Source organism: Xiphophorus hellerii, chromosome 8 (assembly GCF_003331165.1).
Source record: "Xiphophorus hellerii strain 12219 chromosome 8, Xiphophorus_hellerii-4.1, whole genome shotgun sequence".
NCBI lineage: Eukaryota > Metazoa > Chordata > Actinopteri > Cyprinodontiformes > Poeciliidae > Xiphophorus > Xiphophorus hellerii.
In genome coordinates, this window is record NC_045679.1 from 10,212,743 (window position 1) to 10,229,262 (window position 16,520).

Below are 16,520 nucleotides of genomic sequence, written 5' to 3' on the forward strand. Positions count from 1 at the left end.
AGCAACCATGATCAATTCATGGTCTTTCTCAACTTTTTACATGAAAAGGAGAAAGTTAAATTCTTAACAATTCTTTCAGCCTGATTAATGTTGGTTCTTAAGTATTTCAGTAGCAACAGAGGTGCCAATGAAAATAAAATACTTTTTTATGACCGAAAAGCATAATTTCACATAAAATCGCTAAAATCAGACAACACTCTATTTTTGCTTGAATTTTGCATAGAAGCCAGTTATGTTCATGTCTTCTTCAGAGGTTTTCATGTCATTTCCTTCAGTAATGACAGTCTTTGGTGGTGCAGCACCACCACCAAAGACAGCTGAATAGGTTTTTCAAAGGGTTTGGTTTGTTTAATACAGTGCAGTGTGAAAGCAAACCACACTAACTGAAAATGTAAAAAATGTTGCAATTTGGTCCCCAATCAAACCAAGTGTGCCGGTCTATCAGATGTGAAAACACCATAAAAGGCGATAGTAAGAAAAAGGCCCTCCACATGTTCACAAATATTTCTGCGGGAGCTTTTTTGTTTTGATCATTTAAAAAGCCATGGAATAATATTGCTACTTTACCTCAAAAAGAGCAATATCTATTGTTCTTGTCCATTTCATTACAGCAGAAATATCTCATTGAAGAAAAATTGCAAGCGGTGACATGAAAATGCTGCATTTAAATCTTTGGCTTGTTAAAATATTAAAGCAGACATGGCTAAAGCTTCTTTTAATGAAACTGACACTGTTGGTCAATTTTTGAGCAGGTCAAGGTTTGACTAAAGATCCTAAACTCACCTTAGCTGCAAACTATGTTTCTGTTAACACAAAATAATGATGGCTGAGCTTTGCTCTAGTGCTGTCAATTCTTTGTTTCACTTTCTCTTTGCAGCTTTGTGCCCCAGAAGTTGTACAAGTACAATATCAAAACAGGATTAAGATTACTTGCACCTCCAGCTATGCATGTTGGTCATAAGCTAGAATAAATAATGCTCTTGCTGGCAAGCCTAAAGGGTTTCAGTCTCAAGGCACCAATGCATAAATTACATGTAATAAATTGTTGCTTGGATTAAACATTGCAGCGCAAATGTGAGTGTCACAGAACTCTTTGATGATGGATTCACCAGCAGCAAGAAGGAAGCAGAATGTACACAAAACAAAATTTAACGATGATCAATACAGGCTATAAAATAGATTACCACAACCACTTCTTGAGGTCAAGGTGTCTGACCAACATCAATGCAGAAGTTGTAATGAACATGGCTGTTCCCTTTAGCCATGGTTGTCAATTATTCCTGTGAAAATATTTTTGATCAGTTTTTATTTATTTTTTGGCTTCATTTATTTAGACTTTCCCTTGGCAGTAAAAACACCCTTTTAAGCAGACACATGGTGCTACGTACTGTTACAAGTTAAAAGTCACAAGTTTGAAATTTGCAGGAAAATAATCAAGTAAAATTAACCCAGTGAGAGTCAATATAATTCAGGGACACCTTCCAGTTTATGATTAGCAGTTGCACTGTTTAGTTACAAAACTCTTTAAAGGAGCTTTAATCCCTCCCAGAGTTACAACCATACGTATTGAAAACTGGTCATATTTTGATGAAGAAAAAGAATTGGTTTCCCTGATAGTTTTGACACTAACTTTGCAAAAAGGTTGTCCTCAATTTGATATCTCTTTAAGAACATTTTTCTGAACGTGATAGACATATTTTGCTGTATTTTGCCATTAGAATAGTAGTATATATATTTCTGCTAAATCAAAATAACACAAACAGCTTTGGTCTTTGGAGAAGTGATGCTTTGTTCTGGCTATCGTCTACATTTTGTAACATTACTTAGTCTATCACCCAGTGTTCCCACCCTGCCTAACATTCATTTACTTCCTGGTTGCCTGTTCTGTTACTCATGAAACTCTCATCTTTTCTCCTACTTGTTGTTTGTTTTTCTGTCTCAACATTCCAGGATTTTCTGTTTTCCAGTAATTACCCTGGGTCCTTTAAATCTAACCTTGACTTATTTTTTTTTCATTTATTTATTTAGTTTTTTTACCCTGTTGCTGCAGCTCCATTATTGGATTTGTCTGTTTGAATTTCTGGGGACCAGATCAAGGTGTGGCTACATGGCCTATGCTCTCTCTCTCTCTGGCTGGAGTCTTTTGAATCAGAGATTGTAGATTTAAACAGCTATAGACCTAAGTTCTCAAAAAAAGGTAACATATTTATGTTTGCTGTACAGAGCAGTTACCACTTTTTCCCCTCCTTCCAGGTCACCCTAACATCGGTTTCCTCCCCTCAAGAGTGTCAAAAGTGTTTGGAGACATTCTTAGTAGTTTTGGACAGAGAAGTAGTTTGTATGAGAAGCTCAGCAGATTTGCAGGTCAACCAGATGTTTGCTAATGGCTGCTGCTGCTAGTCTGGAGGAGCTGTGTTGCAAAGAAGTGGGGGAAGTCGCTTTATGAGAGCAAGCGTTTAAACACCTCCAACAGAGAATCAACTGTTCAAACATGCATGAAAGAATCGAAGCAGCACTCCATGTATGTATGCATTATGACGAGATAACATTATAATATGATATAAAACTCAAAAACAGTCAATTGTACATAATACTCTCCTTTAAAGACTCGACTTTTTGTTGGGGGATAAAGCCTTGAGACGTGATTTGGATGTGTCTCTCAAAGACATTCAATGTTCAAAATGCTTTTTGAACGTTGTTGGAGACATGCTGTTTGATTTTGATTGGTGAGGCTATTTTAAGAGCAGATCTGGCTTTGCATCTAATTTCAGACTGAGAACATGCAGCCCCTGGTTCGGGTGCAAATAGCTTTATGAATTTGGACGTCAGTCTGTTAAGTCTTAGTGTGGTCTTAGTATAAAGAAATGTTGGTGGGAGAGCAGACCGTGTAATAGGAAAATGACAGTGATTTGTGATATTACTGAAAAAAAAAATTCCACAGAGGAGGCAAGACGGAGAAGAATTATAGTAGAGAGATAGGTAGCAGAATTGTAAGACATATAGGTGAATAGCATAAGAAAATTGAAAGTGCAGAACAAGTATGAAAATAATGGTTAAGGGAGGAGATTGATTTGAGAAGGTGAGAGGAGGTAAGAGACACTGTAACATGATGGAAGATGGTAGCCTCCTCATTCAGTTCCTAAAACTGGGGGTTAAAGTGTTACTGTGTGGATTACAGTGTCTGTGAAAACCAACTAAGCGTGTAATAGCAGATACTTTCAGTCGTATTCTTTATCTTTCTTCCTCCCCTCTGACCAATCATTGTCCCCCTCTTTCTTCTTTCTCCTACACAGTGGCCAGCAGATACCCTGCTGAGAAGAGTTTCAGCATCAATAATAACGTGGGAGGGAAAGCGAATGGAAGCAGGGGAGAGGAAGAAATATTGCTTTCCTCCTCATGGCCTCAGGGAGTTCAGCAGAGTTCGGAACTTCAGGGGCTGTGAGCAAATGCAATACATAAAAAGCCTGATGTGGGCCTATTTAAAAGAGTATGGCAGGTATACTTTATCAATAAAAATAAGTGTTGGGAAGAACACCAGAATAATAGTAAGAATTTAGTTTGAATAAACAAAATTGAGTGGGGAAATAAAATAAGTAAAATACAGGGGATAACAGTAAAAATGTCGGTTTTGGTATTGCAGCAAAGGCAGCACTACAAGGTCTGCCACAAAATACACTTTTTTGTAGATACATTGCAGCGAAGACATCACTAATTAAAGACCTCAGTAATTAAAGGGGTGGTATTGTATATTTTCCAGGCACATGGTGCCATGTTATAGCACAATCAAGTAACTATATTACCATCAGTTGATATGTGCTGTATAACAAACATAACTTAAGAGAAATTTTTCTTTGCAATTTGACTCCTTAAAATTGGCCTCTGTCTCTTTGAGAAGCTCCTCCTCTTTTCACCATGTTGCTACAATATATTCCACTTTTTTGTAGATACATTGCAGCGAAGACATCACTAATTAAAGACCTCAGTAATTAAAGGGGTGGTATTGTATATTTTCCAGGCACATGGTGCCATGTTATAGCACAATCAAGTAACTATATTACCATCAGTTGATATGTGCTGTATAACAAACATAACTTAAGAGAAATTTTTCTTTGCAATTTGACTCCTTAAAATTGGCCTCTGTCTCTTTGAGAAGCTCCTCCTCTTTTCACCATGTTGCTACAATATATTTCCACTTTTTTGTAGATACATTGCAGCGAAGACATCACTAATTAAAGACCTCAGTAATTAAAGGGGTGGTATTGTATATTTTCCAGGCACATGGTGCCATGTTATAGCACAATCAAGTAACTATATTACCATCAGTTGATATGTGCTGTATAACAAACATAACTTAAGAGAAATTTTTCTTTGCAATTTGACTCCTTAAAATTGGCCTCTGTCTCTTTGAGAAGCTCCTCCTCTTTTCACCATGTTGCTACAATATATTTCCATTACAGCAGTTATTGGTAGAGTTAGACTGAGAAGTACTTCGTATGATGAACTCAACAGCCTTGCGGAGTCACCAGGTGTCTGCAAAGTCTGTGGAGCTAATTGGGAAAGTTTGGGGGAGGGGTTCATTGTCAATGATTTTCTAGACAGAGAAGTGTCCTAGAATGTGCACCCACCACCTATTTTTCTCTTAGATTTTGAAGGTAAATTTTGACCTTACTTACTTTTGTTATTGCAAGTCAGCTGAACACTGGTTTCCCAATGATGCACCTTCTAAATATAGAAATAATACATTTCTATACACCCAGACTAAAACACCAAATCATTCTGTCATACTGTCTGACTGTTTGCCAAAAAAAAGGAAGAAAAAAAAAGAAATGAAAAACAGGTGATACTGCAGAGATAAGTGCTTTCATTTAGCTAAGGCACAGTGTAGCAAGGGGAGACCGATTTTTAGAACTTATACCTATTTTCCTCTACCAAAATTAAATAACATTGGCAATGAGACTTTTTCTGCTGAAAGCCACATTGACTATATAAGAGATTAAACAGAATTTTCCGGGGTCCCTGGTGATATTGGAGCAAAGGCAGCAGGTGGTTGGAGATGGAAATTGCATTTATTAAAGAGTGAAAGGTGGCTGTAAAAGGAAATTAAAGTTCCCATGCGAGTATGCTGTAACATGGCGACGATCTTAAATAGCAGTTCAGGCCTTTCCGTTGAGGTCTTCTGAGTTGGTCAGACTATGTTTAAATCATTTTGTTTATATTGTTTCTTCTGATTCCGTTTCATCATGCACATTTCATGATGTACATACATAATGTATGTAGGTGTTGTCACTAGCACCAGGCTTAAATTTCATATCAGTAGCACCATTGTGATGTGTTAAATACTTGAATTTTAGCTTCTTTTTTTTTATTTTTTATTTTTGCTGGTAGTTAGACACATAAAAAAAAAAAAAAACGTGCAGAAACAAATAAGATCATGTTCCAAGGTGAAGCCGCATACAAGGTATTATGCATATATATACGTGACCTCATTTGTTAGCATGCTAATTTCATTAAATACCTCAGCATTACATGAGTGTCTTTGAATGTAATAGCAATGCATGCTGAGTGCCCTTGAGGAGTAAAATGTAGCATTTTTTGCTCCTTCTGCTTCTCGAACTTTACCAGCAAAATAAGCTTCTGTTTTTTTTTAAGCTGGATTTGATTTAGTTTTGTAATTTGTAATTCAGTAGTGTTATTTTTGTAAAAAATGGGAAAATGGACATTTTTGGAAGCAGCAAATGGACAAGAAGCATGAAAAACAGAAAATGTTGTATGTAAAAGTGTAACTAACAATTATTTTTTGATTCACTTAATGCTAATTTATCTCTTTTGCTATAAACTAAGTACAGGTAGTTGCTATTTATAAATAAGACTTCTGCTTTACCTAATAATTTGCTGCATTTAGTGTCATAAATAAATAATGTAATATTGGATTTAGGTCATACACATCAATCTGAACAGATGAATGTTTGCAATTTTGGCTCTTGAAGCTTAAATACAAACTTATCTTTACCCCAAGGAGCAGACTGGTGTTTTTAAATCAGGCATTAATAATTCCAAGATGAAATGGGAAATAGTAAATAGCTGCCCTGTGGCTTTAATATCATGGTGGCATGTTATTCAGTCCAAAATACAGCAAGTATCAACATTGCTTCAATCTCAATTCATTATTGTTTGTGATGAAACCAACACACGGCAGTGCATGTGAAGTGTAAGAAAAGAGATGCATGCTTTTCAATATTTGCTCATCGTTCCTTGCTAAATTGTTCAAATTTATCCAAACTGGAAGGAGAATATCTGTGAGATTTTCAAGGATTTCCACAGATTTGAAATCTGATTTAAGTTCAGTCCATCATATCACAATAACATAATTTAATCTGAACCATTCTGTTGTAGCTCTGGTCGTTTTTTATTTCTTCCATTAATTCAAGACTTCTCATCAAGGCTAGATTTGTCGTATTAACAGATTCTGTGAGTTGTGGGTCTCTGCAGCACCAGCAGAGTTATCACTGGCCTGCCGCTTCTGTGATTAATGCTCTCCTTGCCCAGCCTGTCAGCCTAGGTGAATGGCCATGTCTTGGTAGGTTTGTACTTGTGTCATACTCTTTGGATTTTCAGATGATAGATTGATCGAAGCTTTGTATTATTACAAGCTTGTGAAAATGTTGTATAATATTAACTTTAAAAATATTTATAAATGTACCCCTGACCTGTTTACTATGTTCTTTAGTTTTCGTGATGAGAAGGCTTCCTAGAATCTTTACAGAATAGTTTTATTTAGACTGTAATTCAATTACTCATTAGTGTATTGTACATAAAACATCCCAATAAAACCCACTACAGTTTGTGGTTGTTGTATAACAAAATATGTATTAAAAATGTTTAAGGTTAATCAATATTTTGTAAGGCACCATAAAATCTTCACAGACCCTATTTTGACTCACTTGTATTGTGACATTTAGCAGTTTTCAATCTCAGGAAAGTCCTACTTTTTAGAGTTGTCATAAATTCCTAATTTGTGTCAGATTTTATCACAATGCAGTAAGTTATTTTTTTTTTTCCTTTTTACAGCAAAGGCTTATAGTAAAAACATGTCTGCTTTTTAAAATTTTGATAGACCACTGAAGTTGATGATGTGAGTCTGTAATTCAGATGCATTTTACTGATAGAAAATTTTTGAAAACTATCTTTAGATCTGAGTATTACGTGCTACATATCTGTGGGCTCTATTCCATTTAAGCTTCTCTTACGATATTTATCACTGAGTTCTTTTCCCATGAGATCATTATTGATTTCTTTAGTACTATTTCACATTAGTATGAATGCAGGATGGTACTAAAGTCAGTCAATCCCATTTTCTCTACTACACTAGAAGTTTGACAGTAAAATGCATTCCTTCTTAAATGAACAGAGTTATGCATATTTTTGTTTGATAAACATTTATGCATCATTGAAGGAAATATTATTTAAAACCAGCGTAATATATAGATATATTGGGTATTTACATTGGGTCACAACAAAAAAAGCAATAATTTGCAGAAATCATAACGTTTCATCAGAATTTCAAAAACTCATGAGGACTGTTGTTCCACAATATCAAATAGTCTCTATTCATCTCATAACCTTTTGGGAGGTAATCATATTTCAAACAAAGCATGATTACATGTTATTTTCTGTTATTAAAGTTTGGTGGGGTTACTTAACTACACTGACCTCGCCACTATTACATTTTGAGTGTAATTAACTCCTAAGATTAACCTCCTGCTAAAGCAATTTACTACATCAGACAGAAGATTCACCAGTTGTTGTTCAATGTTCAACACTTCTGCGACTTTCAGTTGTATTTGAAATTCATTGTGAACATGTCACAGATCCAGGGTCAAAATAATTCCACTTGACATTCATATCTATTCAGCAGCTGCATCTATAACATTAATTTTAGTTTCACTCAGAGACTTGTAGATCATTGAGAACATTTGTAGCAGCCTTCGATTTTTTTGTTTGTCTCTCCTAAGCCTTTCTTTGGGACTGTTAGTGTTAGGATCTGTGGGTGAGTAGCTGTAGTTTCTGTGTGCGTGTGTGAGCTCCAGTATTACAAGATCTTTGCTTTAGCATGACCTACCTGCCATTTCTGGCACACCTGTGGATTATTCAGCTGATTACTGAGCGTGGCATTTAAGGAGCCGGCAGACAACACTTTGATGCCTGATGATTACTACTATCCATTCCTGGTAGACTCATGTCACCTCCTGTGTTTCCCCTACAGAAAGTTTTTATGGCCTTGCCTGACCTCTTTGCTTTTTCTGCAATGCAATAAACACTGCAAATAAGCAGCAATACTCCTATAAATGTAAGTTAAATGTTGCAGCAGTGACCTGTTAACATTAGTTATTATTGCAGAATGATCGTAGTGGCAGCGGACTTGGTTTTATAATTATTTGACCACTTGAAAGCAATCAGACTGTAGCATTGAAGTTAAACCATAGAGGGTGAAGCAATCATTAAGTATGGAATAAAAGAAAAGATGAGACATAGTGTTATGACAAAAAGTAACCTAACCTCTGCCCTTTTGTAGTAGCACACTGAAAACATACACCATTCATTCCGATATACATGCAAAATAAAAAATGTAGACACATCATAAGTCACACATATTTTATCTGTGATTGAACTTGATGTTTGAAACCACGTGTTTTATTTCTTCATGCTTGGGATGCAAAACATCCTTAAGAAACTTAAATAAGATCAGAAACAATGCAAAATCAGCTGAAGTATATTACTTATTTTGACAAAGACAGGTCATTGAATTTGTTTCACCATAGCTTCCCATGCTATTGCAGGATACAGCCCCTTTTCAGGAGGTGATAAAAATGCTACTGATGTAAGTATGAATAGCCTTTGCCACACCAATTTTTCATTACTTTAAGTTTACAAGAGCCAAAAAAACTCCTATTTAACAATGTGTTTAAGCTAATCATGACAACCTCAACATAGAAAACTATTAAAATTGTTAAACATTGTGGACAACTCTTGTACTGAGTTATAGATAGTGATTTCCAATGTACAAAGATGAATAAAATGAAATGATAAAAAAGATTAAACCATTTGAATACACCGACAAAGAGAATAGTATAAGAATGTTTGTTATGGAGTCATTTAAATTCCTCAGCATCACTCCTGTCTCTCCTGTTCAGTATTATTAAGTTCAGCATAAAAGTCTATGCTCTAATGGAATTGTTGTCATCACAGTAAAAACATTTGAGAAAACTAATTTGTTTTTACTTCCAGACTTGAAAGTCTTCCCTTTGCTATATCTATATTTGCTGCTATCTCTGATTAATGTTGTTGGAAAGTTTGGAGGAACTGAAGTGTAACAACAAAACTGAATTAATTTAGAGTTTTCCTTACTTTACTTTGCATCTGTAGAACAAACAGTTGTCAAACTTTAGAACAGTTGTTTACAAACTGAATATTTAATTTTGTGTGAAAAAGACGGAGTATTTTGCTCATGATTGGCACCCAAAGAACTAACTGAATAATCAGTTCTTGAGGGTTCAAACAGGTTCATTAACGCATCTGGATATTTGCTGTCATTGTTCCACGTTATAGTGTCGAGGTGGTTTCTGTTCTTCTTTTTCTTCCACAATTAAAACAAGAATAGAGCTGCTTATTAACACCAAAATTCAAATTGCTAGCTAGATCATGGTAATACATATGTCTCTTTTAAATCTTTCTAAAAGACAAGCAGATCATTTGAGATATTGATTTTGAGATTGTGGCCAGCTTGATCAGTCAGGACCTGGTCATTGAAAGAGAAAAAACTTGAGCAATTCTGTAACATTATGTTTACATCCTGATGTTAGGTTTCAGAATTGGATCTTGGATTTTTAATAGAAAAATAAAATCTCACCACTACATATTTTTCACATATCTTAAATGCAATACTGATGTATATGTTCTTATCCTCTTGACCATAAATTCATTGAATGTTCCTCTGCAAATTCTTCCAAGTCCAAGTCCACTTCTATTTAAAATCTCAAAATACAATAAATCTTTTAAATCTGTTCATAAATGTAACTTTTTGTCTAGTGTATGCCCTGCAGATGATGGACTGTTGGCGAAGTCTTTAACTTTATTGTCAATTAATATAACCAACTAATGAGATGAGACAATAAGACAAAACGAAACAAGACAAAAAAACAAAAACAATATTGGGCTAAAGAGAAAATGATAGGAAGATTTGAAATTCTTTATTTTATTGCTACAAATAAATTTGAGACGGAAAATTTGTGTGAGTTTTAGATCACAAAATCTTGTAGTATGGCATCTCATTGCAGTTTATTGCACTGTTACAAATTGTGTTCTACTGATATTATTGCCTATTACTGTCATTTCACCCCTATAGATATGAAGGTCTAACAAGTGTCGGTACATTACATTTGACCATCAACCTTGAAGTAGCTATTGCAAAAAGCCTTTCACTGACTATTATCACATGCAGAAAACATTTACTTCAAATTCTGTAATGCACACTTATTCTATTTGTAATAGCATAGCCTTGAGGAGATTTAATAGGCCTTTAAAATATGAAATGATAATATATTTTTGGAGGAAAGTTATTTTTCTCTTGTGAGGTCCTCTGTTGCCAACTTTAGGCAGCACTATAGAGGCCAAACATAATGTTACTCAGCCTATATCTGACTTAGGCTGTCACACACTGTTTGAAGCCATCAGCAGCACAGCAGGACACTTTCATGCCAACAGAGCTTGCTGTGGATTATGAGCTTGAAGGATAGTCTTTCGAACAACACTGGCTTCCCTGGAATCCTTGAAACAACTGCACAGATTGAAAAGTACTTGTAAGCTGGGTATGTCATCATAATGGATAAGAGTTTCATTGTGGCATAGTTGTATATCATGCTTTTTTTTCATATATCATCTCAAAAATATTGTTTGTTACTAGAATTAAAAGAGCAGAATAGAAATATCCTTTATTGTCCCACAGTGGGGAAATTCACAAGTTAAGGTAAGAGGGAATATGAAGATTGACACAAAATTAAAAACTATAAAAATAAGAACAATAAACTATGGAGTTTGAGATATAACCCCATTACATATTCCATTTTTTTTTTTTGCATACTGCTCATTTTACCCCTACACACCACCCATGTGTAATGCAGAAGTAACTATTGGATCTAAAAAATGTTAAAGTTTGGTTCCTGAAAAGCTTTTGATCTCTGATGTGCCATTTGAATACATCTACATGATTTTAGCTTTGAGTAGCTAGACCTCAAATATATCATACATGAATGGTTATGATAGATCGAATTTTTTTGAAGAGTTGGGAGTCTGAAGCAGTGTTGGCACACTTGGTTATGTGGTTTTTCCAGGGAAAGAATCAGAATTGAGTTAAAAGACATTTGTGGAGTTCTCTGGTTCTATCTCAATACAACGTGAAGCATCAATATGTAGAAGAATGCTTAGTTTACAAGAGAAAAATCCCATTCATTGTCCTGCTCTGCAATGTCAGATCAACCAGACTACATTTGGGATCAGCAATCTGTTGAAGCATATAACCAATGTCTTGTTAAGATTTTTATCTCAGACAAATGCATATCGAGCTACAAGATGCATCTGGGGGGAATTTCTAAATACTTTCAACATTCAGAAGGTTATGTCAGACAAAAATTTAAGATTTTTTTTTTTTGTCAAGGTTGTAAAAACCGGAATATTTCTCTGGAAATGAGTAGGAATTCATGGACTGGACATAAAATTTGACATAAAAATTGTTTTAGCATAATCTAGAGTAAATTAACCACATTCATGCAAGTACCCTAGATTATTTATAAAATACTCCTCAATCACTTGCAAATGAGAAATTGCCATCAGAGGAGTTTTGAGTCCATGTCCCAATCATTTAGTGACGGACCATTCCTCCATTCACGTCCAAAGATAATTTCTTTGCTATTGAGGTCAGACTTTTGAACCTAGAGCACGAGACTAATGAAAGTACTCATTCAAATCCATGGACTTTACAAGATTTTGTATTTTTTTAATATATTGTTAGATAATATACTGGATGCATGGATGTAAAGTATTAATTTATTTTGTTAAAAAAAATTACACAGAAAAGTGACTATAGAGGAAGGGGAAATGGAGAATGATAATAAAATGATATATGAAATAGATGTAGCCAAGTTTGTTATGTACATACTTTACATGTAGCTGCTTCAATAGTTCATCATATGTGTGGATTCACAAAATATAAATACAAATGCATGACAAAAATAAATGTAAGTGGAAGACGTGGAGGAACAAATGGCGAAGAAGAAATGTGTAGGGCAAAATATCCATCCATATTTTTGGTCTCCACAGTGCAGTTTCCATCATCAGTTAGACTGACTGAGAGCAGCAGGTCATCTGAATTTCAAACATGTTTTATTGTTCTGGTACTCAGTCTCTCCTGCAACTTCTCTGTGTCCATTTTTTAATTTTTTTTTATTTAGAAGATGTTTTCTATACTTTTCTGTACTTTCCTTTCATGGCAGCTGATACGGTTTAACTGCATTTGCAACGAAAAAATGCATGATACAAACAGCAATGAAGTCTAAAAAACATTTTAAAAATATGAAGTAGTAGTTAAGGGCAATGTTTAAGTTTGCTAATTTAAAACTGCCAGGCATGTGGTGAAGAATACCAAGTTGGAATGGGAAATTAATGCCCACCATCATGTTCTCGTTGAAGGGTTTCTAGAGCCTAAATGCATAGAATATTTCTGTGATTCTTTCATGTAATGTAAAATACAGGCATACGATGACTAAAAGGGGCTAATTAATGAGCAACAGTTTTAGACACTTTCAATGTTTAATTACTTCTATCTATTCATTTTACCCTTTAGTGTAAACTTTCCATGCTGTGCACCCTGTTCCAGTGTAACTAAGTAGTGCTTTACTTCAGGCTGACTCTTTTGAACTTCTCTAATACCAATGATAGGAATTAATAAAAATAATGTCTTATACAATAATATGTAAAGCAAATTCTGCATTCAAACAAGCAAAAACATATTTCTGTAAAAAGAATCATGTTCAACCTGCAATAGCTCTACAATATCATATGTAAAATGAGTCTAACCATCTGGTCTAGAAAATGAAGCCAATGATATAGTTCAAACCAACTCAAAGAAAATTCTCCTGCCTTTGAAAAACTGTCAAGGTCTTGTATGAAATATTGAAAAGTAAACCCTTTTTCATCAGCAATTATGTTGTCATTAGCTAAATACCCCCTCATGATATGAGCACTGGTTGTTGTTGGTCAAATAAATCCATGATAAAAATGGATTTTTGAGAGCTATAAAGCAGGGGGTATGACTAGATTGACTAGCATGCCTGGGATGTCGGGGGCGTGACTGACAAGCTGTTCAGGAGTGACAAGCAGGAGGCTGATTTACTTGCAAACTCAAGTCACACCACTGAGAACTCCTACTGTTACATGTTATGACAGGGTTGCCCAATTTTCTGGCCAGAGAAAAAATTAGATTCATAGTCCTAAAAAATGAAAAACATTCAATACAGAGAAAGGAGGCACTGTCATTCTCCTAGGCAGTTACGGTTTTCTGGGTTTGTTTCTCCTCCCCTGTATCCCTCCCTCCTTGGGCTGCTGATTCTGCCAGTATTATACAGCTACATTCTCTCATCACCACAGCTTAAGCCCCTGCATGCCCGACTTTTTTTCAGGTCAAAGTATAGGAAAGGGAAAGGAAGGTAAGGTTTTGAAGTCAAGGTTACAATTAGCATTTGGCATTGAGGCATGACTGCAGCGAATTTATGAGCCATAAAAGGGCTGAGAGCGGAACGTTGTGTGTCATGGTGTGGAAACAATCTCCTTATCTTGAGTGTAAACAAAACTAAAGGGATGTTTGTATATTTCAAGATAAACAGGGTTAGGTCAAACACTATTTGCATCTTGGGGAGAAGAAGTGGAGGTGTTGGGAGGAGCATACATCGATGTTCACCTGGACAACTTATTTGACTGGTAGGCAAGAGTAAAGTTATCTAAAAGTAGGAACAGAGCAGTCTTTTTGAAGATGCTTTGATCCTTCAGTATTTGCAGCAAGATGTTGCATGTCTTCTGTAAGCCTGTCAGAAGACATGCAAGAAGAGAGAAATCTCTTCTTCAATTATTGTTTGGGGAAGCAGTGTCAGAGCCAGGGGCTTAAAAAGGCTAAACAGACTGTCATACAACAACAGTGTCTTCAGTCAGATTCTTCTTCAGCTCCATTGTAACACAAACTCCTACAGGAGATCCATACTGGCCACATGTATCAGCATCTCCAACAACTCTTTGAATAAAATTGCACAGTGCAAGACAACAAAATTTAACATCCCTCTGGGATTCACAAAGTATTTTTGAATTGAATTGAAACATCAAATACTCCCCAAAATGCTTCTTTTGTGATGTGCTACTATTTTACATCAGGAGTCTACAGAATATGAAGACTAACAAGACTCTCTTGCAGCACCAGGATGTCTGACTGCGGCAATATAGCCTTCTTGGTTGGATTGTTGCTGTTTTAAAATTTTTATTCACTCCCTGTATTTGTGTGTCTGCAACCTATCTTGAACCTTGAACACACACAATACTGGAGGCTAACCCTTATAAACACATCTGGGAAACTCAACTGTGGCCTCTACAGAAACTCGCCACTGATACTAATCAACCTAGGATCCACAGTCTGTCCTTTTTATTTGGTTGGTTGATGATTTATAGATTTCTGTGGCACCAGTGACCTGTTTTAAACAGTAGCTTGACAGGAAAGAGAAGAGAAAGACATGCAGCAAATGCTCCAAGATTGGGACCCCAAAATAAGCGTGTTGAGTACTATAGACTCTACACACGAGGCTCCTGCTCTACCAACTTAGCCAGCCAGTTTCTCAAGTTATAACCTTACATATACAAATATATCAAATTGGACACATTTGATATTCTTAATAAAAGTTATTAATTTCTTACATTAAGCAAATACTTTAATTGTACATGTTTTTAAATCCATCTTATTGCAAGAAATATTTAATCTAATCAACGAATTAAACCTCAGTCTTTACCTGAAGACAAGGTAACCACACCTATTGTTTCTGGCACCACACTGCCATCTTGTGTGCAAAAAATAACACTGAATGATAAATGGAAGGTGTAACCTAACCTGAATCAAGCAAAACACAAAGTTACTGTTCTAAATAGAATCAAGCTAAGTTGCTACAACCTCATCCTATTCTTCTTCTAATCAGTTTTTGGCCAGTTAAAATAAAAGACCTCATCCAATTTAAGAAGCATTACCTCAAATTAGAAGTCTAGGATCTCATCTTTAGTGTTGCTCAGAGTCCAAGGAGCAGCTGATTAGTTTTTGAATAGAACTCTTATGTCCAGTTTGAATTTTCAAATCACACTTTGCCCAACAACAATTAATGACTTCCTTTCATCTACCCAACCTTGAGTTAATTTTACTTCATAAGACGAAGTATCTCAGGTTGCATGTTACCAATGGTTAGCCATAACATAACGTGACATGACGTGACGTGACAGAATAGTTTCTACAAGTTAGATAATGTGAAATAAGGATGCATGTTTTCTGGGGTTTTACTGAGTTTTGTAAAACCCCCAAATTAAAAACAACAGCAAAAAAACACATTATTTTTTATTTCAATTAAAAAAAAAAAAATTTATTCAAAACAATATTTGTCTATGTATTCAGATATGCAGTGTGAAAAAATTACCATTAGTGTTTTTCCCATGTTGAGTATCACTAGTGAAAGAAACAAAACTAAATTAAAAATGTCACATTATTCTTCATCAAAATCAGAATTGGCTTTATTTATCAAGATTGTACTAAAACAAGAAAAAAAATGCACATCTGAAATCCAAAACAATAGAACAATAGAATAAAAATGTATAAACAAATAAAATAAAGGAGCATGTAGATATACAGTATTATTATAAATAACTTTTCCTGATTTGATTAAAATGTTCTTTTTCTCAAAACTCATTATTGTGCTTTGACAAGGCTGGAGGTGATGCTTTTAGTTACTGCCTGTTCGCTTGTTTTTCCCTGATTAATAGACTTATCTTCAACTCTTTCTGTTTACATTCAGATTATTTATGAAGCAGCCAGACATGAAGCTCAAGCTTGAGGCAAACATTTGATGAAATGATTAATGGATTCTTTTCCTCACTGAGCATGGCTATGAGGCTGCTCTGATTTGCTATTGGAAAATTGCTCTCCCAATAAAAATAAAAATAAAGTATTTCTTTCACATGTAATATTTACTCTGTGGTTTTTTTAGTGGTTCTTTTTTTTTTTTTTTTAAACATCATTCCAACCATCTGACAAAAGCTAGATGTTTGGTAGATTGAAATCGGAAAACAAATAAAAACTGAAAACAGGAAATGTCAATAAAACTTTTATAACGGCTTTGATGTAATTAAATTAAACAGAGTGTTGTGTTGAGCTGGAGGATTAAATCATGTGT